Source organism: Cervus canadensis, chromosome 28 (genome assembly GCF_019320065.1).
Source record: "Cervus canadensis isolate Bull #8, Minnesota chromosome 28, ASM1932006v1, whole genome shotgun sequence".
In the NCBI taxonomy this organism is placed as follows: domain Eukaryota; kingdom Metazoa; phylum Chordata; class Mammalia; order Artiodactyla; family Cervidae; genus Cervus; species Cervus canadensis.
The window spans coordinates 19,994,619-20,019,125 of record NC_057413.1 but is presented as its reverse complement, the minus strand read 5'-3'; the positions used below and the strand labels follow the sequence as shown (position 1 = coordinate 20,019,125).

Genomic DNA, 24,507 nt, shown 5'->3' with positions numbered 1-24,507 from the left:
AGAATCTGAAATGGGAGGATTCCCTAGCGATCCAGTGGTTAGAACTCCATACTCTCACTCCAAGGACCCAGGTTTGATCCCTGGTTGGGAACTAAATACCATAAGATGACCGGCCCCCCTTAAAAAAAGGATCGGAAATGGTTCCTCTACCAGAAAACCTCCGTGGCTGGAGAAGGTAGAGACAGCTTGCTTTGATTACACATAATATCAAATTAAAACTCCCATAGAATCCTTCCCTGACTTTTTTGCCATGAACCGTGAATGAAGGCACTGTCAATCCCCTGTCAGGGGATTGTCAAAGCCCCATTACTGTCTTTGTTTTATCCTCCACTTCCAACTGTCTTTGTTTCATTTCTGCTGGTCTCATCTACTGTCCAAATAAGGTGGTAATGTGCCCTCAGCTCCCAGGCAAACTGGCACGGTCCTAGGTGTAGGAATTTCTTCGATCATTCCGCTTGTCTGGCATGCAGCACTGATGAGAAGAACCAACTGAAGTTCCTTGGGTGGATAAGTTAACATATCATCCGGATATGTTAGTCCAGATGATACTGGACAATGAGATTCACAGTGACAGTGAATCGCATTTTATGTGTCCTCCCAACTAAGTTCTGTTCATCAAGTCTTTCTTCTCACACTCCCTGCCCTGCCCAGTCATCCCGGTTACTCAGGACTTCTCTCCAGGAAGCAAGGTCTTGAACTGAACAGATTTTTAGCCCCATCTGTGCCTCAGAGGAGGAGTTCTCTCCACCGTGACAATTTGATCCCCTTGAACTGTACAACTTCCTGCTCCTCCCCAGGCCCTGCCTAAGGGGACCACGTCATCTTCCATTCTTATGCATCTCCTGGCCTCTACAGCCCTCTTCTCTGAGTTCAGATATTCTGTTACCTGCCCATAGCTGGAAGAACAGGTCACATACCCAGCCCCTGCCCAGCCCCGATGATACTATAAAGACCTTCTTCGAAAGAGAAAGTAAGAGGTGACATTCTGTGGAGGGATCCTAAGGGACCAGGCATCCAGTCTGCAGCCCCAGGTGCCCCCTACTGGTGTTTTTCCTTAGGTTGAGGACCCATTCTTTGGAGACCCAAACTCCCAGCACTCCAGCCTCAGATCTCCACCTTTCTTCTTTCCATTCTAGGACTTATCACATCTGGGACTCAGGAAACCTCCTTTCCAGGCGTGGCAGTCAGAGTATCTCAAGATGAAGGAAAAAGCTTTTTCCCTTGAATGCTGGCTGTTGTTTCATCTACTACTTTTAGGAAATGGTGAGTGATATAATCTTGAAGTCTGAATAGGGTTTGGAGAAAATGTTGTCCAGTCCTGGCATGCATACTCTGCCTGTTAGCGCCCATTCTCATTAAAGAAGGACAGATATTTTGCTTTATTCTCTTCCATCCAACCTAGCCTTTGCTCTCTATTCTGTTCCCAGTAACAACTCTTCTGCCCAGAAGTCTGGCCTATTTCCTCTGTAATAAATCAACCCTAAGGACAGATGCATTGGAGTTGGAAGGTATCTTAATGTCTGACCACCCGCAGTAGGCAAGAACCCATTTCCAATATCCCTGACAGTGGTCACCTAGTCTCTAATTAAGCTTGTAAGTGTTCCACACTCACACAGATTGAATTCTTTCTAGAATTTGCCCCATCATGACTTTGACTCATCTTTTTATGCCCCTGAACAAAACAAATCTATTCCCTTTCCATAGGCCAACTTCTCATCTCAATTTCTCACTTAGTTTTTTTCTCTCTCTCTCCCTCTCTCTTTCTCTCTTTTGCGTTTGCAGGATTTTAGTTCCCTGACCACAGATTGAACTCACGCCCTTGGCACTGAAAGCACAGAGTCCTAAGCACTGGATCGCCAGGAAATTCCTCTTTTTTCTCTTGACCCTGATCATAACCCTAATCGGAGGCATTAACAAGGGATTTTTGGATTCTTCCTCTAAATCTAAATGTGTGATATTTATGTTAGTCCAGATGATACTATGGAAGGAATAAGTAAGGGGATGAAAACCACATCTCAGCAGGAGAACAGAGCTATAGATGAGGTGAGGGTATATAGGCAGCTGGGAGGCCAAGAGCTAGGTTGTTGTTGGGATGGAAAATCAGAACAGGGTAGGAAAGAGACATGAAATAGAGGGGAAAAGCACAAGCCTCATCTTAACTCTCACTCACTAAGTAAGGAAGTTGGGCCCCTTCCCAGAATCCTGGGAGATCTTATCATTTCTGGCTACCTGCAGCAAGTTCTCTGCCAGGCCAAGTGTCAAGGTCACTTGGGGTCCCATACCTGGCAGCTCCCAAACTTGTGTGCATAAGAATTACCTGATAGTAGTGAAAATACACACTATTTCCTCTCCCAAACCTCCCCTTGATTATTTCTCCCCTGGAAGAGAGGTACAATTCTGTTTGGAGAGTAGCTCAATATATACACGTGTATATACATGTAGACCCTTCAATTAGCTCTTTTATGTTCTTTATCTGAAGAGCATCATGAATAGTTAGAGAAGGAATAATACCTGTGACCCCAGGTCATGTGACTTCCAAGGTCATGTGACTTAGGATGTAGAATACACAGGTTAAGGGCTGGAGTTAGTGTCAGTCAGCCTTGGTTTAAATTCCTGCTCCATGACCTGCTAGCTGTCTAACCTGGGACCAGGTTTAACTTCTCTAAACCTCAATTTCTCTATCTATAAAATGGGAGTGTTAAAAAGTTCCTATCTCATGGAAGTATTGTGAGTATTTGAAGTACTAATTCATATGTGGCACTTAGCACAACACCTGGAACAGAGTCATTATTCAATAAATGATAGTTATTATTGCCATTGACTGTGTGACTGAGCTGGAGAAGGCAATGGCACCCCACTCCAGTACTCTTGCCTGAAAAATCCCATGGATGGAGGAGCCTGGTAGGCTGCAGTCCATGGGATCGCTAAGAGTCGGACATGACTGAGCGACTTCACTTTCACTTTTCACTTTCATGCACTGGAGAAGGAAATGGCCACCCACTCCAGTGTTCTTGCCTGGAGAATCCCAGGGACGGGGGAGCCTGGTGGGCTGCTGTCTATGGGGTCGCACAGAGTCGGACATGACTGAAGTGACTTAGCAGCAGCAGCAGTGTGACTGAGCACGTGTGTGTGTGCACGTGCGTACACACACACACACACACACACACACACATCATTGCCGTTGGTGGTAGTAGTAGTTGCAGAATCAAATAAAACTTCCAATGGAACTAACTAGCCATCCTTTATTAATAAGCTGTAACTTCTACTGCCAACACTACAACCACCTCCCTTGGATCGACCACACTATCCAGCGGAACTGACACAACCACTACCATCTCCAGTGTCACCAGCTCAAGTACTGCTCCACCAAGGGAAGAGGAAAACCCTAGCGGACACCTGAGGCCGGGGGAGGTCGTCCTGGTTACTCTGGCCTCGGTTGCAATGGCTGTGATTCTCCTCACTGGGCTTCTCTTCTATTTCGTGAGTGTCTGATGTGCAAGAAACCCCTTTCTTTCTGAGGGAAAGACAGCAGGGAAGTCAGGGAGGAACTAGGCAAGAGACAGCAGGGTGACTGCAGGGGTAACGGAATAAGAAAATCAGAAAAGACAGAAACAGCAGGTTAGAGTCAGCAAGAGAGGGTCAAAAAGCCAAGACATTCAGAGGAAAGTGATGAGGGGAAGATGGGAACCAAAGAAATATGAGGAGGGGGGCGAGCGCTGGAGGAGGGGGACAAGACTCTGAAATTACTCAGCTTCTTGTCTTCTAGAGAAACTCCCCAAGCCTAAGAAACCTCTTCAACGTTGATCTCTTGCCGCCCCCACTGCTATGCCCTCACGGCTGTTATGAAGTCCCAGAAGGGTCCAGAGCAACTGTAACTGACTTCAGAGGAGAGCTGTCTTCTCCTGCAGCCAGAGAGCTGACTGGGAGACAAGCATGGCCCTGAGTGTCCCTGAAGGGAGAAGCACCACAGTCCTCGGGGCAGAGAGGCTGCTGACCTGGATCGAGAGGTTAAGTGCCCCCCCGTTCCTGCTCCTCCCAACTTTTCTTCAGCCTCCTTCCCAGCTTGATTCTCCCAACAAAAGGAGGCTGTAGCTGTCACTGAATTATTGAATAAATGCATCTAATATATGTGGAACCAGACACTGTGGGTGTGTGTTTATACATTGCTGTGAATAAACATTCCTAAAGACCCTTCTTCCCTATGTTCTCCCAGCTCTCAAATCCCTAGAGTGAAATCCAGACTGTATATTTATCCCCTTCTCTTCCCCATTCCCTGAAGGTCTCCAGGCTGATGGAAGAATGGAATCAGGAAACGGTGGGGGGAGAAAGTGCTGGGCTTCACAGGTTTGTGTTGCACAAACAGTTTCTGTGCGAGTTCAGAGCACGAGTTCACAGATAGTGAAGCAGAGAAGGTGCTGCTGACGGGGTTGCCCCCAGAGGTGGCACATTGCCTGGTTCCCTGGCCACACAGGTCTGCTCTTCACTGGAAAGGCAGGTGTGAGTCGGCACCTGTCTCGCCTGCGGGTTCACAGCCCCAACAGAGAGGTGTGATCCCAGTTTCTGCAAGGGTGGGCTCAGCCTCTGCGGCCAGGAGCCAAGTTCTTGGCACTTCCCACAAAGCCAGGTCTCAGAACAGGGCCAAAAAATCCATGTGTCAGCACCCAACAATGCTGAAAGCCAAGGCCTCATTAAGGATTCTGGTGCAACTTGCTCATCACATACACTCGCTGACCCTTCCTCATGCCAAGGAATCACTCACCTTTGTTTCATCAACTTGGCTTTTGCTGTGGTTCTCAAAGTCTGGACCTTTGCCAGAGCCTTCTTAACAGGACGACACAAACTGACAATTCCTAGGGAGGAAAGTGACTTCCCTGGTGGCTCAGACGGTAAAGCATCTGCTTGCAATGCAGGAGACCTGGGTTCGACCCCTGGGTTGGGAAGATCCCCTGGAGAAGGAAATGGCAACCCACTCCAGTACTCTCGCCTGGAAAATCCCATGGACAGAGGAGCCTGGTAGGTTACAGTCCATGGGGTCGCAAAGAGTCAGACACGACTGAGCGACTTCACTTCACTAGGGAAGAAAGTAGGGGATAAACTGGGAGACTGGGATTGACATAAACACATTACTATATATACATGTATATATGTGTGTATATATATATATATATGTATATATATATATATATATATATATATACACATACACACAATAGATAACTAATAGTGACCTACTGTATAGCACAGGAAACTCTTCTCAATACTCTGTAATGACATGACCTATATGGAAAAAGATCTAAAAAAGAGTGGTATATGTATATGTATACCTGATACACCTTGCTGAACAGCAGAAACAAATGCAACATTGTAAATCAACTATAATCTAATAAAAAATAAAAAAGTTTTAGGATATCCTATAAAATGATGATACTCTTCAAAAGTGTCAACATCATGAAAGACAAAGACAGAGGAGCTGTCAGATTAGAAGAGACTAAGGAGACCTATAAATAAATGCCATGTGGAATTCTGGATTGGATCCTGGAACAGAAAAATGACATCAATGGAAAAACATGGAAATCTGAATAAGTTCTGTAATTAAGTGAGTAGTGTTATACCAACATTAATTTCTTAGTTTCTATCATTGTATTTGTTGTTCAGTCACTAAGTCGTGTCCGACTCTTTTTGACCCCAGGGACTGCAACACCCCAGGCTTCTCTGTACCTTCACCAACTCCTAGAGTTTGCACAAACTCATGTCCATTGAGTTGGTGATGCCATTCAACCATCCAGTCCTCTGTCTCTCGATTCTCTTCCTGCCCTCAATCTTTCCCAGCATCAGGGTCTTTTCCAGTAAGTCAGCTCTTCGCATCAGTGGCCAAAGCACTGGAGCTTCTTCAGCTTCAGCATCAGTCCTTCCAATGATGAATATTCAGGATTGATTTCCTTTAGGACTGGCAGTTTGATTTCCTTGCAAGAACTCTCAAGAGTCTTCTCCAGCACCACAGTTAAAAAGCATCAATTCTTTGGCGCTCAGCCTTCTTTATGGTCCAACTCTCACATCCGTAATGACTACTGGGAAAACCATATCTTTGACTATTATGACCTTTAATTGGCAAATGATGCCTCTGTTTTTTAATACACTGTCTAGATTTGCCACAGCCTTTCTTCCAAGGAGCAAGTGTCTTTTAATTTCAAATTTCTCATTACTATTTTTGCAACTTTCCTGTAAGTCTAAAATTATCTCAAAATTTTAAAAATTTAAACAAAGCAGAAAGCCTCACAGATCTATACATGAAAAAAGGTGGGTCTTACTAAATGCAAATTGTACCTCTTGATTTAAAAAATAAGTCAAGAGGTATGAACTCTGGGAGTTGGTGATGGACAGGGAAGCCTGGCGTGTTGCAGTCCATGGGGTCACAAAGAGTTGGACACGACTGAGCAACTAAACTGAACTGACTCCTTATGATAGTCTTTTAAAATATATTCATTAGTTATAGTAAACATATAAGAGTACTTTCTTAATTCATCTAAATAGTATTCTCTTTGAAAATATTTAATCCATTCAAATAAAATCAGTAGTTGAAGTAATCAACTAAATTTGGTAAACCAACCATTCATTAAATTGACTTTCAGGGAATCAGCTGCCCTCTGAAATGAAACATTTGAGCCCTTTTTGAGGAATCTGAGAAATCCTGTAATTCTCCAGTTCCGCTTCCACTTAAGAGGACACTGGGAAAGAGATAGGCCCCACAAATGTCAGGAAACGTCCTACCTCTGAATGAGGACAGGCAGCTACAGTTTTTTGGACAACACTGAACGAGGCGGAATGGGAGTCAGAAAAGGAAGCAATATGGCCATTCTCATTAAAAGACAATTGGAACTTTCAGAGGTGAGCTAATTTCATCTAGTCACTGAGGAAAACTAGGTGGGCTGAGGGCATTCATGTAATGGGAGCAAGGAGATGCATCTGCACGGGGAGATGAGCTATTGGAAAGGACTTTCGTGAATGATTGCGAGATGAGGGCAGTTCTTAGATAGAGAGGTTGGGTGTTTCTCCCCCTTCATCAGTGATCCTCCTTTTTGGTAAGGACCAAGTGCTCTATGAACACCCTCGGATGTTCTGCTGTCTTCTCACCATGCCCTATCCCTCAGGCAGGCCTGCCGTTAACCTTCCATGGTTAACTTTACCACTTTACCACTCCACCTGTGGACGAGGGAGTCCAAACCCCTCCCTGAGTACCAACGCATTGTGTCTGTCTAGGGCTCTGCGTCAGGAAGCAATGCCACTCACACTGACAAGCTTGATCCCCTGTTACTGCCCAACTCTGGGCTCTGGGCAGCACTAAGATCTCCTTCTTGCACTTAGGACAGCTCTCTTCCACCCTGCCACTCCTCTGCACCAGATTCTTCTTCCTTTGATTGACAGTAAAAGAGTAGGTTGTTCCTCCCCGAAAGAAGGAAGGGAGACCCAGGCATCCTGGATTCCCTTGGTGGCAGCATAAATAAACCCCACACCCGCTGTGCGCTGACAGAGAAGGAAAGACAGAAAACGTAGAGAGAAGGGAGGAGGAAAAGGCATCCTGGGTTCCAGCCCATGTGGATTCTCCTGAGATGAAGAAAAGAAAAGGCCCCGCTCCCTCCCTTCTCCTCCTGCTGCTTGTCTTCAGGTGTTTGGAATTGGGTGAGTGAACTGTTTAGAGAGAAGAGTGCAGAGGTTCCCCAGGATCTGGAGAGCTGGGGGTCGAGATCCCTGGAGAAGGAACCTCTTAGGACTCAGGCAGGGCCCGCGTGGAGGTAGGGTGTGGAAGAGGTGTGAGAATCTTGGGGAGCTCTGGACCCTGTTACCTGCCCCCAGTTGCCGGTCAGGGGAGCAGGTTCTGATGGGCCTGTTCATTATCTTTCTCACATCCTCTTTTAAGGAAACGCTCTATTTTTTATTATTTAGACTTTATGTTTCTGTATGTCAACTCCCCTTGGGAAATGAAACATTTGAGCCCTTTTTGAGGCATCTGAGGAATTGGCAGGAGGTAGGGGGGAAATTGTTTTGAGCAGAGGAACCCAGAACTCCAAAATGCATGCCATGTAGGTTGCATAATCTCCCAGTTCTGATATCCTGCAGATGGGCATGGTGGGAGGTGGAAAGATTCATCTCTTCCATCTACTTGTACCCAAATTAATGCTGCTGTCAACCCCAACCAGACCATATCCACAGCCCCTTATGACTCCTCCTATCCTCAAAATGGGGTTTCCCAGGTGGCTCAGGGGTAAAGAATCTGCCTGTCAATGCAGGAAACACAGGAGACTCGGGTTTGATCTCTGGGTCAGGAAGATCCCCTGGAGGAGGAAATGGCAATCCACTCCAGTATTCTTGTTTGGGAAATTCTATGGACAGAGGAACCTGGCAGGCCACAGTCTATAGGGTCACAGAGTCAGACATGACTTAGCACACACACCACCTCACACTGAGCACACACACCACCTCAAACCACCCTGAATATTACCTGCCCTCAATCTTGCCACTTCAGCTCCAGATGTGACCCAGGGTCTGCCTCGTTCTAAATCATACACCAAACCATGACCTGAATTCTGTCTCTAGTAAGAATCATGGTTCCTGTCTCACTTGTTTACCAGAGACCCAGGCATAACTGGATGAGTGGAGACACATATAAACCTGGAGTCTACCCAGATTGCTGAAACACCAATAAGGGAAGTGAAGTTTAGGAAGAGACCAGAACCACAAAGGGCAGAATCAAAGGCTGGATGAAAAGATCCTCTAAGGACATGACTTAGCTCTAGATATGCCATATTGTCAAGTATGTTGTTGGAACATGTTTTATCAGAATTAAATCTAAAATATCAGATGATCCTTAACTCAAATAAATCTAATCCCATTATTTAGGGAGATGTGTTATTTGTAAGGGTGAGATAGCTGTGAAGACTATTAAACAGAGCAGATGATGATGGACCATCAATGATCCACATTAGAAGAATTTTTTTTTTTTGAGTAGGAACAAGCCAAAATGTTTCCACTAAAGACCCAGAGACCAGCCCTGGAGACGCAAAGACAAGACAAAGCTCTATCATTTTTAAATTTAATTTTTGGCTGCCCTGGGTCTTCTTTGCTGAGTGTGGGCTTTCTCTAGTGGTGGAGATTGGGGGCTACGCTCTAGTTGTGGGACGATGGCTTCTCTTGTTGCAGAGCATGGGCCCTAGAGTGCCAGGGTTTCGGTAGTTGTGGCACACGGGCTTAGCTGCCCCACAGCACGAGGGATCTTCCTGGGCCAGGGATCAAACCTATGTTCCCTGTATTGGCAGGCAGATTCTCAAGCACTGGACCACCAGAGAAGTCCCAAAGTTCTGTCATTTTTGGCCCAGGGACCACTGAGAATCATGTCACTGACGGCCCAGACATGACAGAGGACTACATCACTCCAGAACCAGAGATCACAGAGGACTACACGACACCAGACCTGGGGACCATGGAGGACTACACCACTCCAGACCTGGGGATCAAGGAGGACTACACCACACCATACCTGGGGACCATGGAGGACTACACCACTCCAGACCTGGGGATCAAGGAGGACTACACCACACCAGATCCAGACACAACAGAGGACTACATCACTCCAGACCCGGGGATCACAGAGGACTACATCACACAAGACCCGGGGATCACAGAGGACAATACCACACCAGACCTGGGGATCACAGAGGACTACACTACACCAGATCCAGAAATCATGGAGGACTACACCACTCCAGACCCGGGGATCACAGAGGACTACATCACACCAGACCCGGGGATCACAGAGGACTATACTACACCAGACCCGGCGATCACAGAGGACTACACTACACCAGATCCAGAAACCATGGAGGACTACACCACTCCAGACCTGGGGACCACGGAGAACTATACTACACCAGACCCAGGAACCACGGAGGACTACATCACACCAGACCCGGGGATCACAGAGGACAATACCACTCCAGACCCAGGGACCACGGAGGACTACATCACTCCAGACCCCAGGACCACGGAGAACTACACCACTCCAGACCCAGGGATCACGGAGGACTACATCACTCCAGATCCCGGGACCACGGAGAACTATACCACACCAGACCCGGGGATCACAGAGGACAATACCACTCCAGACCCAGGGACCACGGAGGACTACATCACTCCAGACCTCGGGACCACGGAGAACTACACCACTCCAGACCCAGGGATCATGAAGGACTACATCACTCCAGACCTCGGGACCATGGAGAACTACACCACACCAGACCCAGGGACCACAGAGTACTACATCACTCCAGACCCCAGGACCACGGAGGACTACATCACTCCAGACCCCAGGACCACGGAGAACTACACCACTCCAGACCCAGGGATCACGGAGGACTACATCACTCCAGACCTCGGGACCACGGAGAACTACACCACTCCAGGCCCAGGGACCACGGAGGACTACACCACACCAGACTCAGGGACCACAGACGACTACCCCAGTAAACATCCAGACCCTCACCTGGAGGGAACAGACTCAGTAACAGCAGTGAAGCCCCCTGGGCCCCTGACGCCCGTCAAAATCATCCTCATTTCCCTGGCTGCCACTGCTGTCGCTGTTGCACTCTTCGTTGGATTTGGCTTCCTAGTGGTGAGTATTTGGCCCTGAAATGTGAAGGACAATATGGGATTGAAAGCATCTGAGGAGGATGAGGTGAGCAAGGGGAGCTGAAACATAAAAAACTGTCAGACGTGAGAAAACCTACAGAGAGCGAGTTTGCAAAGATAGAGAGACACAGAGATGGAGAGAAAAAGGAGCAAGAAGCTTAAAAAGCTGAGGGCAGAACTGAGGGAGAAAGGAAGGTGTGAGAGAGGGAAAAGGAGAGTGGAGGGAAGGGGAAGAAAGTGTGGAGAGAGAAAATGAGCACAGAAAGAGGACCGTAAGAGCACAAATATATTAAAACATAATGTGAGCTGGAGTAAGGCTTAAACTATTAAGTAAGTACAGATGCAAAAATTTGTAAATTTTTATAAAATGAGAAATTAGGGCAGGGATAAGAGAAGAGGAAAAAATGAAAGCATTTTAGACATCCACTCATGTCAGAAATTTGGAGAAGGCAATGGCGACCCTCTCCAGTACTCTTGCCTGGAAAATCCCATGGACAGAGGAGCCTGGTGGGCTGTGGTCCATGGGGTCGTGAAGAGTCGGACGACTGAGTGACTTCACTTGCACTTTTCACTTTCATACACTGGAGAAGGAAATGGCAACCCCCTCCAGTGTTCTTGCCTGGAGAATCCCAGGGACGGGGGAGCCTGGTGGGCTGCCTTCTGGACACGACTGAAGCAACTTAGCAGCAGCAGCAGCATATCAGAAATTATGTTACTTTGTATTAACTGCTACCCACTGGGGAATTCTGCAGATTTTTTTTTTTTTTTGCAGATTTTTTAAAACTAAGATTGGGTAGGTTTTTATGAGCAGGGCTACTCTCTTCTGGAGAGACAATGGATGTCAGTGCTCAAAGGGGAGCTCTAGGTGTTTTTCTGTCTCTGAGGGGCCTTGTTTCTAAAACAGGAGATAAAAGGACTCTGTGCCAGCCCTGAGACTTCCTGTTGACCTTTGGTCTAAAATCCAAGCCTTCAACTTGTGGCCTCTGCTGGACATAGAAGGGCTAGCCCTTTGGGGCTATCCTGACTGAAGGATGACGTGCACATTGGAATCTCAGCAGGGTCGGCTTACATGATTAGCCAGCTCACGCAGGTCATTGAAACCTCATTCATTCCTGTTGGTCATTGATGGCAGTGTGCATTTGACCTCTGTCCCAAGAGGCAAACTCATAGCACAGGATCCGTTTGTGTGATTAAGGCAAACGTAAGGCTTTATTCAGCTGAGGTGTTCATGTTTAATTCTACCAAAAGCACACCATGAAACTAGGGCGTTCTGAAAGATGGCTGACAAAAGGAAAACAGGAATGAAAGCCTTCATATGTACTTGACACATGCATGAGTCACATTCAATATTCATCAGTAGATGGAGGCCCTTCTTGACTTCACTGGAATCACAAACAAGTGGCCTTTTGATCATGAGGCTCACGATGAAAAGTCAGATACTCTTGCTTCAGGCTGGGGGAGACTTTCCTCCCTCCAAACCAGCCTCTGAGTGCTGGCACCGAGTGGCCACTAAAAAGGGCACCTTCTTAACCTCTTGTAGAGACTAAAAATAAGAGACGATTCCAAAGACCCAGGATACAGGAAATAAAAGGAAAGTTCATATTCCCAAACTTACTAAATTCTTAACGTTTAAATATTTAACCAAAAAAGTTTAAAAAACAAGAATCATCTGTGTTTCTGTACCTCCCCCAAATCCGCTGATCAAAATAGTTTTATTTTGCTAACATCACTTCAGCGTTTTTGGAAACTGCATCTTTTGCAGTAAGTCCTGGGATCTGAAGAAAGTGACAAATAGGAAGGAGTCATAGAGATTAATGGGAAGGTCTTTATAAACCACAACCACCAGGATTAAGAGAGGAACAAAGTCTTAAAAACAAACCACTTTCTTTCTCCCTAGAAAAATTATTTCCTGCAGCCGTTAAATCCATTCACCAGAGTTATTTATCATCCCCACGTCATGGATTGGAGTGCAGCATAAGGAGGATCCCCACAGTGCCTACGGTTGGTTGTTGAGCAAACCAGACTCCTCCCAGCCTCTACAGAACCCACGAAGTGTGAATATGTGTTCTTAGGCCTCCACTCTCCTCCCCCAGTCTAGAGCCCCGGAACCACCAGATGAGGAAGGTGGCCAGCCCTGAGAATAGCATGTTAGGGACACTTGGAAGAATGCCGTCCACTTTGAGTATCGCCTAATTCTGGCCATGGTTATGTCTTCAAGAAAATTATCTTTACCTATCTACCAGGTTTGGATGTGAAAACTATTTGGGGAAGATACACATAACTCAGATATAAGAGATATTCATTAAGTCTGATCAAAGAAATGAAGCAAATACTTGTTTCTGTCTAGGTTATGTATCTAAATCCAGTCATTTTAACAAAAGGGCCCAGCATGGGTCAAACACTCCATGCCTTTCTGTCTGCTCATCTCGGTCCATCTGGCTGAGGGATACAGCTTTCTGTTCTCTCAAGAGCACACATTCAAGGATGTAGGGTCATCTACAGGATGAAGCCGACTAGTCACTCATCAAGTATGTACTGAATACCAGGTGGACTAGAGGGAAATTCAATTTTTGTTCTTTTTGCTGCTTCCACGGATCCTGGGGTTGTATCACTACATAGGATAATGGCATAAGGATACCCAGGGTAAAGGAGATTCTTAGAGTCAACCGGCCCATATCAATTACCCCCAAGACACCCATGTCCCTCTGGGTCAGCAGTTCTGCCAAAAGCGCGGGGGCTTTGCCAAGTCCACCTCTCTCGTCTTACCATCTAGCCTCCATCTCCAGAATGTGACCACCTCTGCAAGGTGCTGCTGGGAAGGGGGCCCACAGAGAGATGTGGTCTCTGGATAGTACTGAAGGTAGAAAAGGACAAGGTGAAGATGCTGCAGAAACATCCCGAAGGACAAATAGGAAGACTCAAAGAGTCAGGGAAATCCCTCCCTGACCACTCCTGGGACCCTGGCATACAAGGCTTGGTAGTGGCTTCCACGTCATATTATGCTCATACTCGTTGTGACACTATAATTGATTACACGTATCTATGCGTGTCATCTCTTCAGGGACTGTATACAGTTCATCCAGTATGAGTCCAGCCCCACTCACCTAATCCTCTTTTCTTCTTTAGCCCAATGTATTGAGAAAGTCTTTCTTTAGGTATTGTTACACAGAAGTACAAAATCCAGGTGACCCCAACTGCCAGATGCTGTTACTGTGCTGCCCAGACTGGGAAGACCGAGCAGCACACCCCTTAAAGAATTGTGCCTGAACAGGATTTATGCCCGTTTGGGTGTGACACCCCTGTGTCACAGAAATGTCTGTGAGTGCACATTCCAGCCCAGTCTCCTGTCTTTACAAACGAGAATGTTTGGTGAAGTTGTCCAGCAGAAGTGATTCAACATTCTCCCTACAGAAGGTGTTGTTTGATACCTTCATAACACATAGTTATTTGTCTAATCTAGTCATGACCTTTTCTGTGATTTATCTAAAACCCCTAACTCTAGAGTCTATACATCACCATACTTTTTTCCTTTATAGAGCATTCCAACAGAAGTTCGCAAGTTGAATCTTTATTTTCATTTCACTGTATATCTCCTTCCATTGTTCACTGTATATCTCCTTCCATTAGAATGTTAGTTCCTTGAGAATAGGGATCTTGAGAGCAATATAAGAAATAAGAGTTGGCATTCAATAATCATTTTCTTCATTCTCCCTTATTACATTAGAGTTTTAAACATAATCTAAGTAGCTGTCATCAAAAATAACCAAACAACCAAGGTTGGCAAGGATGTGAAGAAAAGAAAACCCTTGTACAGTGTAGGTGGGAATGTATATTAGTGCAGCCTCTTGTGGAAAACAGTATGGAAATTTCTCAAAAAACTGAAAATAGAAAAAAAAACCTGAAAATAGAACTGTCATATGACCCAGAAATTCCACTCCTCAGTATATATCAAAGAAAAAAAAAAACCCAAAATACTAATTCAAAAAGATATATGCACCCCAGTGTCCATAGCAGCACCATTTACAATAGCCAAGATATAGAAGCACCATAACTATCCATCAACTGATGGATGCATAAAGAAAATGTGGTATACATATGCAATGTAATATTACTCAACCATAAAAAAGAATAAAGTTTTGCCTTTTCTAACAACATGGATGAACTTGCAATATAAGAAGTGAAATGTCAGACAGAGAAAGACAAATACCATATGCTATGACTTATATGTGGAATCTAAAAAATAAACAAACTCGTGACTATAACAACAACAACAACAAAAACAAGATCACAGATATAGAGAACAAACTAGTGGTTACCAGCAGAGAGAAGGCAGAGGGGAGAGGAAAGATAAGGGAAGGGATTTAAAGGTACAAACTACCATGTATAAAATAAAAGGATATTTTATATCCTTTATAATATATCCAACAAGGATATATTATACAACACAGGGAATATAGCCAATATTTTATAATAACTCTAAACAGGATATAACCTTGAAAAATTGTGAATCACTATGTTGTACACTTGAAACTTATATAATATTGTATCTCAACTATACCTCAGTTTCAAAAAAAAGAGTAGTCTCATCTTAAAAGTTTCAATTAAAAAAAAAAGTTTCAATTTAAGCTCTTTCCTTTAACTGCTGCATTTGCCTTTGTCTAATATTAATGAAAGCTCCCATAACAAATAGTAAGATATTGCAGAGAGCAGAAGCTTTAAGATTTTAAATCTTAACCACACATAAGTGCTGAATCTAAAAGTATCAAAAATCTCCACCAAAATTTGATGAAATAAAAAATACTATATTCTACTTCTAAACAAACTAATAAGGCAACAGTTTTCCTTCTAAAAAAATATTAAACGAAATTATCATTAGATCAATGTTGTATTGAACAAAAATTTTCCAATTAATAATGTCATAAACAAATGCCCGAATCTAAAAATACAAAACCTATATACCACCCTCCTCCCCACTTTTGGAACAACTTCAGAACACTTAGCTAATTGTCTTTCCCATATTAATTCTTTACTACATTCTAGGGGATTTATTATCTGTGTGTGCGCTCAAAATTATAAAACAAATCATTTTAAACTGAAATTTCAATTTGACATTAAAATAGAACACTGGAAAAAAAAAATAATAAAATAAAATAAAATAGAACACTGGAAAGGAGGTGCAAATAAATAAAGAACTAGGAGACATGTCTTACCATTGGCAGTATGTCCTACTTCATTCAGTTGGCAGCATTTTCTTTCTTAGTGTGACATGAGTAATGGTGTATCTTAAACTCAGTGTCTTTTTAGAGTTGATGAAATAAACATATTTTGGAATAAACAAATGAACACATGCTTGTTTTTGATGCTGTTTCTTCAGTTTTGGTCTTGTTCAGAAACACAAAGAAATTAAGATTTCTTTAATGAGTGTCCAGTAGATTCTTTTGAGAACAAGGATGTCAGACTAACAGAAGTGAATGACATAGTTCTTGTCCTTGAGGACAAGAAAACCAACAATTCCATTATAAGGTGCTTTAATAGAGGTATGTATTGGGATGAAGCCCAAAGCCTAGGATGGGTCCCTCAGCTGCTGCAGACGCAGAAAATCTTCCCAAGGGAGAGAGGGTAATTGACCTGAGGTATATGACATGTCTACGGGCACTCTGGGCCACTTTCACACACTTGGTCTCTTTTGATCCTTACATCGGCTCTGTGAGGTAGGAAAATCATCCCCCTTTTTGAAATTCAAAGACTGAGGCTCAGAGGAGTTAAATAAATTCTCCCCAAACGGTGCCTCAGTGGTAAAGAATCCATCTGCCAATACAGGAGATGCAAGAGACTTGGGTTCCATCCCCAGGTCAGGAAGATCCCCTGGAGAAAGAAATGGCAACCTGCTCCAGTATTCTTGCCTGGGAAAACTCCATGGACAGAGGAGAGGAGCCTGGCGGGCTATAGTCCAGGGGGTCGCAAAGAGTTGGACATGACTCACTGACTAAACAACAACACGTGAATTGTGAGTGGCAGAGTGGGACGGAAAGAGGCGGAGTAAAACTCAGGTCCTCATTCACTGTTTTCCTCATTAGAGCTGAATCTCAAGGAAACCTCAGCACTCTCTTCAGCAAACCTTTATCCTTCAGCCTCTTCTTCTTCAGGCTTGCAGTGACAGGTTCTCGGACCTAGTGTTTAACCTATTTTGAGTTCTGAGCCAAGCAAGAGAACCTGGACACCTTCCCCATTCTTGGGGAGACCCCAGCCTGAAAATGAGTTTGGGACACACAGACACAAATAAACTTATCTGAGCTCATGTGAGCAATGAACAATAGGAAATGTGTCTTCAGTTTTGACATTGAGGGCATTTATTTGACAGCTGCATTCTGCTTTTTAAAATAGTTGCAGCATCTCAGGCCCCACCCTCGAAAGAATTTGAAGACTGGACACAAGCTGAATTGCTCCATTTTTTGGTTCAGAACCCCACCCCAAGAGTTTTCAAGGCAGCAGCCCTGAATCAGGGCGGATTCAAGGAACTGTGACTTTCTCCACTCAGGAGAGATTTTCAGCTCCCGTGCTCTACCCGTGGGAGAGATGGTGTGTGGTGATTCATTTAACCATCCATCGGATCTTTACTAAGGACACATATGCCAGTTACTCTGTGTGGCTCTGAGGACACAGTGGAGAGCCATATAAACAGTTTCTGCCTTCAAAGGTGCCTGGGGGAAGCTGGTGGACATTACTGTCAGGTAGATGCAAAAGTTGTTAAATTTCTTAATGTGCTACACTTTATTTGGGAACCTTAAAAAAAGTCATGGAGCCTTCAGCAGTGACATTTACTATCAGTCATGTAACCGTAAGGGCAGCAGGCAAGGGGAGCTTGGATGCACGCTTGAGTAGAGGCGTTTTCTCTCACACTGAGACCATAGCAGATCCATTCTTCCTTGTTCTGATTAGTATTCACTGCTTGTGTTTAGCTGCCTGCAGCTGATACCCAATTTGTGAATGGCACTGAGGTATAATGCAGGGTTGGAAACTGGATCACAGACCTGCAAGTATCTAAAAAGTAGAACTCACTAGTAAAGTCAAATACATAAATGTCAGGATGATAAAAACTGGCATAAGGAAAATTTCGATGTGGTAAAATTGTTAAATCGAAGATTTAACTTTAAAATATAGTCAGCATAGGAAAGGAAGTAATGGGAGGTGGGGAGTAGGGGGTGCGGGGGGCCGAGGGAGAAGGAATACAAGGATAGTAAAAAACGTCAAAGAAACTGACAATGACAACAAATGGCCTGAACAAAAAGAGGCTCCTGGGCTGCCAGTATCTTCCTAATGAAATGTCTCGATGCGCCCTCTAGTGGCAATGGCTGGGTAGTGGTCCTCTGAGAGGTGAGCCTCTCCTGGAAATGCATCACCTTTGTAGTCTCAGGGGAGGCCCGGCTGGCATTACATCTCACAGGGTCGCACCCCAGCTCCCTCCTTGTCTTGCACTTGCTGGGCACTGAAGCACAGCGTATGTTCACACACGTCTTGTAATTTGTAAAATATAACTGGCTTTCAGCGAGTTACTTAACATTTCAGGAGTTGTGTTTTCCCACTTATAAACAGCCACACCACTCATTCGTTTACCTATTCATTCATCTATACACATTTATTAAGCACCTGCTCTGGGACAGGGATTGACTTCAGCACTGAGGCTACAGTAGTGACGGGGTGTCCCACTTCTGCAGGGGTTTTTGTTCTAGTGACTGTAGGATTTCTGATGACTTTTGCCACAAATGAGTCAGTCATTTTTTGAGTGTAGGTAAGTTATGGAGTGAAAATAGACACCAGAGAAGAGAAAGTCAGAAAACCTGGGTTCTAATCTAGTTCCACTTCTTAATAGAGTGTAATCTCTCTCAACCTTAGTTTAGATCACTGTTATATCGAGGAAAAGCTACATTTTTCTCCATAGGACAATCCTTCAAACTACATGTAATGACAGTCAAAACTGCAATGGAAACAGTGTCCTTGGCAACCAACAGTCCTATCTTTCTTTTCTGTCCTGAGTCAAGAAAGTTCCAGAGTTTTCTTGTCACCTTCAAGTGTTAAGCAGTATTGTTTTATATACATAAATGTCTAATCTGAAATAACTTGTCACTTTCAGATGTTAAGCAGGGGTCAACAGGTCCAAATTGAAACAGGAGTTTGGGGCCAAAACCTCAGGAATAAAAAGAATTCTTTTACTAGCTACAGAAAGCTATGTCCAAGAAAAAGATGAAACTGATTAATTAGCATGCATTTGAATGGAGAGGAAAATTACATTGTTGAAGGAGAATTTGGTGACAAATTACTGACAAATCTATAGACAAGCTGTCAAAGGAACATCTAATATATCTACATTGTTCTGGTTATAGTTTCATCAGCCTTAGCTGGCAATCTGCTCCCTCAGTCCTTCTAAAGATGTCAAAAGCTCCTAACAGCCTTTGTAAAACCCTTTCTTATTTAACATATGTAGAGTAACCTCTAGTTCTTTCACTCAACCTTGACTGATACAACTTTTCTTTTTTAAACTGGAGTATACTTGACTCACAGTGTTGTATTAGTTGCTTAGGAAGCACTACTATGAACAAAGCTAGTGGAGGAAATGGAATTCCAGCTGAAAGTGAAAAGTGAAAGTGAAGTCACTCAGTCGTGTCCGACTGTGACCCCATGGACTGAGAATTCCAGCCGAGCCATTTAAAATCCTAAAAAATTATGCTGTTAAAGTGCTGCACTCAATATGCCAGCAAATTTGGAAAACTCAGCAGTGGCCACAGCACTGGGAAAGGTAAGTTTTCATTCCAATCCCAAAGAAGGGCAATGCGAAATAGTGTTCAAACTACCATACAGTTGAGCTCATCTCGAATGACAGTAAGGTTATGCTCAAAATCCTTCAAGCTAGGCTTCAGCATTATGTGAATCAAGAACTTCCAAATGTATAACCTGGATTTAGAAAAGGCAGAGGAACTGGAGATCAAATTGCCAACATCCATTGGATCAAGAGTATTCCAGAAAACCCTCCACTTCTGCTTCATTGACTATGCAAAAGCCTTTGACTGTGTAGATCACAACATAGCGTGGAAAATTCTTAAAAAGACGGGAATTCCAGACAACCTTACCTATAACCTGAGACCTGTATGCAGGTCAAGAAGCAACAGTTAGAACTGGACATGCGACAATGGATTGGCTCCAAATTGGGAAAGGAATATGTAAAGGCTGTATATTGTCATGCTGTTTATTTAACTTCTGTGCAGATTTCTGTGCTGTGATGAGTTGCTTAGTCATGTCCGACTCTTTGTAACCCCATGGACTGTAGCCCAGGCTCCTCTGTCCATGGGGATTCTCCAGGCAAGAATACTGGAGTAGGTTGCCATGCCCTCCTCCAGGGGATCTTCCCAACCTAGGAATCAAACCCAGGTCTTCCGCATTGCAGGCAGATTCTTTACCATCTGAGCCACCAGGGAAGCCCAAGAATACTGGAGTGGGTAGCCTATCCCTTCTCCAGGGGATCCTCCCCACTCAGGAATGGAACCAGGGTCTCCTGCATTACAAGGGGATTCTCTATCAGCTGAGCTACCAGGGAAGCCCTCTATGCAGAGTACATCATGCTAAATTCCAGGCTCAATGAATCAAAAGGTAGAATCAAGGATGCCAAAGGAAATATCAACAATCTCAGATATGAAGATAATACCACCCTAATGGCAAAAAGTGAAGAGGAACTAAAGAGCCTCTTGATGAAGGAGAAAGAGGAGAGTGAAAAACCTGGCTTAAAACTAAACATTTAAAAAACTAAGATCAGGGCATCTGGTGCGACCAGTTTATGGCAAACTGAAGGGGGAAAAGTGGAAACAGTGACAGGTTTTATCTTTTGGGGCTCCAAAATCACTGTGGATGGTGACTGCAGCCAAGAAATTAAAAGACATTTGCTCCTTGCAAGAAAAGCTATGACTAACGTAGACAGTGTATTAAAAAGCAGAGATATCACTTTGCCAACAAAGGTCCCTATAGAAAAAGCTATGGTATTTCTGGTAGTTACGTATGGATGTGAGAGTTGGACCATAAAGAAGGCTCAGTGCAAAGTATTGCTGCTTTTGAATTGTGGTGCTGGAGAAGACTCTTGAGAGTCCCTTGGACTGCAAGGAGATCAAACCAGTCCATCCTAAAAGAAATCAACCCTGAATATTCATTGGAAGGACTGGTGCTGAAGCTGAAGCTCCAATACTTTGGCCAGCTGGTGCAAAGAGCCAATTCACTGGAAAAGACACTGAAGCTGGGGAAGATTGAGGGCAGAAGGAGAAAGGGGCGACAGAGGATGAGATGGTTGGATGGCATCACTGACTCAATAGACATGAGTTTGAGCAAGCTCTGGGAGATAATGAAGGACAGGAAAGTCTGGTGTGCTGCAGTCCATGGGGTCACAAAGAGTCAGACATGACTTAACAACTGAACAACAATTAGTTTCAAGTGTACAGGAAAGTGAACCAGTTATACATAAACTTATAGCCACACTTTTTAGAGTCTTTTCCCATATAGGCCATTACAGAGTATTGAGTAGAATCCTCTGTGCTATATAGTAGGTCCTTATTAGTTATCTATTTTATATACAGTGGTGTGTATATGTTAATCCCAACCTCCCAATTTCTCCTCCTGTGATACAACTTGTTAAAACAAGAAGATAAAAGCCAATTGATTATTGAAATGTTTGCATCTAGGAAAAGAGAATCAGAGATTTGGAAAGTGGTATAAGCACCACAGCTTTTCATTATGGCTTGTAGGACTTTTTTGCCTTTTAAAAATATATACAAGTTTGGTAAAAGTTTAAAAAAACAGTCAAATAAGCAAAAACACATCTGGTAAATAATATATGTAAAAGCACTAAGACATATAGTGGGTTTAAAAATAAGCTCCACGGTCTTCCTGATGGCTCAGTGCCCCTCTTGTGGAGGCCTAAGAAGGAAGGACTTTTGGGGCATGACAGACATAGTGAGGTGGGCTTCCACACAGCCCAGCCTCGTCTAGGAAAAAGTCACTGTAAGCAGGCATGTTCACTAATCCAGTTCACTCACTCAGGTGGGAAGTCACAATAGAGTTGGGGCCAAAACCTCAGGAATAAAGAGAGCCCCTTTTCCTGAAATGTCCTAAATTTTTCATTAAGGACATATTTAATGTCCCGCCTCTTCTTTGTTCTCTTCCCCTCCACTTCCTTTCGCTTCTCTCTGCTTCCTCTCCCTGATTCTCTCCCTCCTTCTCGTTTTGAAATAATCCTAAACTCATCAAAAATCATTGCAAAAATAGAGATGTCCCACTCAACCTTCAACCAACTTACCCCAACGAAAGCATCTCAGGTACTATGGCATGTTATCGAAACCGGGAATCAATCCTTTTTTCCCTCTCGGGTAGACTTGGTACTTGCAACTCCAGAAATCTCTTTCCATCATGACTAACATGATAGATTCCTAGTTTTCAAAGTGCTGCCCTTTGAAGAGGAAGTGCTTTGAGTCTAATCCAAGCCAATGCTTGTGGCACAAGACTCCACAGTGTTCTGGTCTAGTTAGCTTGTGAAGAGCTGAGAACCACTAAAGGGTCACCAGAGAGTGTGGAACTGATGGATCTTAGAAGATAACCCAGGGATGGCCCTCAGCAAGGAGGGGAGCTAGTGGGCTAATGCAGGTGGTTACTGGAGAAGTTACCTGGATTGTTTTTAATGAGAGACATTTCCCACCTCAGTGGGTTTCCTAATGAGTTTAGGTGGTGTAAAATATCATTGAAACAGAAGAAACATGTCTAGTCCAGGCTCTGAGGGTAATTCCTGGAACATCAGTAATTCCAGGCCACTTATTTTTGCTGGATGAAATTCCGTCTGAAGAGATACACTATTCTCTTTGAAGAAGACGGGCGCAGAAACACAGGAACTCAACCGTGTGTGTTAAATTCAAGCACGTATCTGCTTTAGTTGGGGTGTTCGCCTAACAGCCCCAGTCCGACGTAGCGATGAAGCAAGCAGAGACAAGGCTGAGAAGCTGCCACAGAAAAGATAAAACGCCCAGGTCCTGGGCCAGCACAGCTAAAACCCTCCAACGGTTGAGGGTGAGTGTATAAAGGGAAAAAGAACAGAACAAGTTAGAAGGAAGAAGGCGCAGAAAGGAGAAGCCAGTGGCAAAGGAACTGAGCAGAGGGCTCAGAGATTACACTTGACCACACACCAGGAGGCGGCATCGCCCGGCGAGAAGCAGCGCCCCCTAGCGGTCCAGCTCCGCGCGGCCGGCGGGGCGGCTCATTGTCCCGCCGTTTCTGGCCCGCGCTGCCTTTTTATACGCTTGGCTACCGCGCGGGTGAGTGGGGTTCACTGAGGTCCTCAGCTGGGAGCCTGGGGCGGCTTCAGAGGTGTGGGTGGGATTCGGTGAGTGTCGTGGGGACCATCTCACATGCGGGGCGGGGAGGGGTGGGGCCTGGGGAGGGGGTGGGGGGAGTGCGAGGATGGGGAGCGTGGGGGGCGAGGTAAGGTCGAGACGCGGCCGAGGTCTACACACGCCTGCTGCGACCACCTGTTGCCACCACAGCACATCCCGCTTTTCTGTCTCTTTCCAGTTTCCAACCGCTGCTCTCCCTGCTGCACGCCCCTGCCCGCTTTCCTCCTCTTCACACACCTCCATCCTCTGACCCCCCTGGGTGAGAAGGCTGCCCCCCACCTCCCCCGTTGCTCCTGTAAGAGGCATGCAAGGGCTCCTGGAAGGCCGAGGCTCAGGTGACCACTTCCCAGCAGTCGTGGGGCGCCCTCCGACGCCCCTGAGTGCTGTCTTCTCCTGTTCCCAGTTCTGCCCTCTTCTCATTTCTGGTCTCAGGAATCAGGGAGTTTCCAGGCTGACTGTGCTCAGGGGCCCTCAGTCCTTGGAGTTAAAGGTCTTTTTCTAGCAACCAGGAGCTCTGGGACGGACACAAGGGCCTGAAGCACACTTCCTAAAAACTAAATGCCCCTCTTCTGGGCCGCAGACCCTGGTCCTCCTTTCATGATAAGACTCACCTCCTAGGGCCAAGGCCCGCTGCATGTGCCGCACGTGTGGTCTGGGTTTTGTTTTTTGAACCTTGGAGAAATCTATTCCTAACTTGTTTAATGTTCTCTGTTGTGACAAGAGATACCACTCTGCTGAAAGGGCATTCCCTAGTGGTGGAGGGGTTAGGACTCCGCACTTTCACTGCTGTTGGCCCCGGGTTCAGTCTCTGGTCTGGGAACTAAGATTTTGGTGTGCCTAAAAAACACCAAAAAATAAACAAAAACCCAAAACAAAAACAAAAGACAACAAAATAAACCAACAGCAACAACAACAAAAAATCAACTGTGCTGAAAATTCTGCATCTCTGTAGCAGCTTCTCAGAATTATCTGAGTAGCTGGTTTACAGGCTAGTCAATTAGGCTCAAATAAAACTCCATTCTATTATTACAGACTGTTTATTGATTACTTTCATAGACAGAAATTAGCCTGGTAGTTTTGTGGCCAAAAGACTCTTCCTGCGATATCTGTGGTCTCCACTCCCCACTTCCCTCTTCACATCCCACCTCCCCACATCCCACCTCCCCACTAATGTGAACTCAAACTTTTTGCTGTGTTGGTGTTCCTACAACTGTTTTCTTACCTCTTCCCCTGCCATCGCCTGTGCCACTTCGGGATTTGCCCTCCCCTCCTTGCTGCCCCCTCCTCCCTACAGCTCCCTGATCCCTTCCTAGGGAGTCCCCACTCCCGTATCCCCTTTCCCACCACAGGTCCCTCTCTTCCCCTCATGGGTCTTTACCTGCAAGGATCAGTCACCTGCAAGGCTCCTACC

General features: G+C 44.9%; 1 long non-coding RNA gene across 1 annotated transcript; it reads left to right on the top strand.

Moving 5' to 3' along the window:
• The first annotated feature begins 974 nt into the window (after positions 1 to 974).
• Positions 975 to 4,140, top strand: LOC122429863. Its single transcript, XR_006266165.1, has 4 exons — positions 975 to 1,031; positions 1,137 to 1,263; positions 3,254 to 3,480; positions 3,767 to 4,140. It is a non-coding gene; the product is annotated as an uncharacterized LOC122429863 (long non-coding RNA).
• The last annotated feature ends 20,367 nt before the right edge of the window (positions 4,141 to 24,507 follow it).